Raw genomic sequence first — 3,579 nt, 5'->3', positions numbered from 1 at the left:
AAACCGTTCATGTTTGAGCCGATCATTGCCCCAGGTCGAAAGGTTTGTTCTCGTGGCAAGAATAGCAACATACAGTAAAACCAAAGATTTTTACAACTAAACATAGACCACAGCCTGTCGTTTCCAATGGGAACAAATGAGTCATAGTGGGCAGAACAAGCAATGAGGTGGGCAGAGCCAAGCACGAGCTAGCGAGATTCTATTGGCATGTTCTAGTATGCATCTGCATATTTCCGTTAGGGAACGCCTACTCTGTGAAGTGCGCGTGTACAACTACTCAATTCGCCTTTGCACTCCTTCTAAACTACGCGATTTTTAAAAACCTTTGCAAAGGGTTAAGTCTACTAAACTTTGTCCACTCTATTCATAACAGATTGTAGTTTTGGGAAAAGAAAACTGTATTAAAATCAAATATTTCATCAATGAGAATATTTGCAGAAAGTCGGCCTGAAGCCCACTAGCCGGCAGTGGGAGAAGATGGAATGAGATGGATTTTGGCAGACATTCTACAAATGGTAGTGAGAGGAAGCCCACTGGCCGGCAGTGGGAGAAGATGGAACAAGATGGACCCCATTCCTGAAAGTGCACACTCCCAGGAACACATATGTTTGTTCCCCCATAACGTACAGTGAGGGAAAAAAGTATTTGATCCCCTGCTGATTTTGTACGTTTGCCCACTGACAAAGAAATGATCAGTCTATAATTTTAATGGTAGGTTTATTTGAACAGTGAGAGACAGAATAACAACAAAAAAATCCAGAAAAACATGTTATGAATTGATTTGCATTTTAATGAGGGAAATAAGTATTTGACCCCCTCTCAATCAAAGATTTCTGGCTCCCAGGTGTCTTTTATACAGGTAACGAGCTGAGATTAGGAGCACACTCTTAAAGGGAGTGCTCCTAATCTCAGTTTGTTACCTGTATAAAAGACACCTGTCCACAGAAGTAATCAATCAATCAGATTCCAAACTCTCCACCATGGCCAAGACCAAAGAGCTCTCCAAGGATGTCAGGGACAAGATTGTAGTCCTACACAAGGCTGGAATGGGCTACAAGACCATTGCCAAGCAGCTTGGTGAGAAGGTGACAACAGTTGGTGTGATTATTCGCAAATGGAAGGAGGAGGAATGCTGCCTATGACCCCAAGAACACCATCCCCACCGTCAAACATGGAGGTGGACAGGACAACTTCACCGCATCAAAGGGGCGATAGACGGTGCCATGTACCTTCAAATCTTGGGTGAGAACCTCCTTCCCTCAGCCAGGGCATTGAAAATGGGTCGTGGATGGGTATTCCAGCATGACAATGACCCAAAACACACGGCCAAGGCAACAGAGGAGTGGCTCAAGAAGAAGCACATTAAGGTCCTGGAGTGGCCTAGCTAGTCTCCAGACCTCAATCCCATAGAAAATCTGTGGAGGGAGCTGAAGGTTCGAGTTGCCAAACGTCAGGCTCGAAACCTTAATGACTTGGAGAAGATCTGCAAAGAGGAGTGAGACAAAATCCCTCCTGTGATGTGTGCAAACCTGGTGGCCAACCACAAGAAACGTCTGACCTCTGTGATTGCCAACAAGGGTTTTGCCACCAAGTACTAAGTCATGTTTTGCAGAGGGGTCAAATACCTATTTCCCTCATTAAAATGCAAATCAATTCATAACATTTTTGACATTCGTTTTTCTGGATTTTTGTTGTTCTTATTCTGTCTCTCACTGTTCAAATAAACCTACCATTAAAATTATAGACTGATCATGTCTTTGTCAGTGGGCAAACGTACAAAATCAGCAGGGGATCAAATACTTTTTTCCCTCAATGTACATGGGTTATAACAATCATGTGTATGGATTTTGTCTCGATTTAGGACTAGCAGAGCAAAAGTATTCATCGCCCTTGCCGTTTTTGCTATTTTGTTGCATTACAACCTGTAATTTAAAATGATTTTTATTTGGATGTCATGCAATGGACATACACAAAATAGTCCAAATTGGTGAAGTGAAATGAAACTAAATTTAAATAAAGTCCAACAGTGTGCAATCTAAGTGTCACATGATCTGTCACATGATCTCAGTATATATACAACTGTTCTGGAAGGCCCCAGAGTCTGCAACAACACTAAGCAAGGGGCACCACCAAGCAAGCGGCACCATGAAGACCAAGGAGCTCTCCAAACAGGTCAGGGACAAAGTTGTGGAGAAGTACAGATCAGGGTTGGTTTTTAAAAAAATATACGAAACTTTGAACATCCCACGGAGCACCATTAAATCCATTATTAAAAAATTGAAAGACTATGGCACCACAACAAACCTGCCAGGAGAGGGCCGCCCACCAAAACTAACGAACCAGGCAAGGAGGGCATTAATCAGAGAGGCAACAAAGAGACTAAAGATAACCCTGAAGGAGCTGCAAAGCTCCACAGCGGAGATTGGAGTATCTGTCCATATGACAACTTTAAGCCGTACACTCCACAGAGCTGGGCTTTATGGAAGAGTGGCCAGAAACAAGCCATTGCTTACAGAAAAAACTAAGCAAACATGTTTGGTGTTCGCCAAAAGACATGTGGGAGAATCCCCAAACATATGGAAGAAGGTACTCTGGTCAGATTAAACTAAAATTGAGCTTTTATGCCATCAAGGAAAACACTATGTCTGGCGCAAACCCAACACCTCTCATCACCCTGAGAACACCATCCCCACAGTGAAGCATGGTGGTGGCAGCATCATGCTGTGTGGATGTTTTTTATCGGTAGGGACTGGGAAACTGGTCAGAATTGAAGGAAAGATGGATGGCGCTAAATACAGGGAAATTCATGAGGGAAAACTGTTTTGGTCTTCCAGAGATTTGAGACTGGGACGGAGGTTCACCTTCCAGCAGGACAATGACCCTAAGCATACTGCTAAAGCAACACTTGAGTGGTTTAAGGGGAAACATTTAAATGTCTTGGAATGGCCTAGTCAAAGCCCATACCTCAATCCAATTGAGAATCTGTGGTATGACTTAAATATTGCTGTACACCCGCGGAACCCATCCAACTTAAAGGAGCTGGAGCAGTTTTGCCTTGAAGAATGGGCAAAAATCCCAGTGGCTAGATGTGCCAAGCTTATAGAGACATACCCCAAGATACTTGCAGCTGTAATTGCTGTAAAAGGTGTCTCTACAAAGTATTGACTTTGTTGGGGGTGAATAGTTATGTACGCTCAAGTTCTGTTTTTTTGTCTTATTTGTTTGTTTCACAAGAAAAAAATATTTTGCATCTTCAAAGTGATAGGCATGTTGTGTAATTGCCACCACTCACTCGATACGACAAATGGCGCCCAACGTGGGGCTGGTCTGCACCTCTCCTTTGTTTCAGTCAGCCGCCAGGCTAACTCGCTTTGAAGCATGGCCAGACAAGGGTGAGTTTTTCTTACCGCTTCGGAGCTTGTTAGATTGGATACGACTTGTGTACACTGGAGAGATGTACCATTACGACCGTGCCTCGGGTGGCGTTATTGCTGTTGACTAGGAGGCTGAAGTAAAATATTCTAAATTTGGTTGATGTGTAAACGGTAAAGTCTAGAACAAATGGATTGGTAGAGAATA

Source organism: Coregonus lavaretus, assembly GCF_964263955.1.
Source record: "Coregonus lavaretus genome assembly, chromosome: 11".
NCBI lineage: Eukaryota > Metazoa > Chordata > Actinopteri > Salmoniformes > Salmonidae > Coregonus > Coregonus lavaretus.
The sequence above is the reverse complement of the archived record's forward strand: the minus strand, read 5'-3'. Positions refer to the sequence as shown.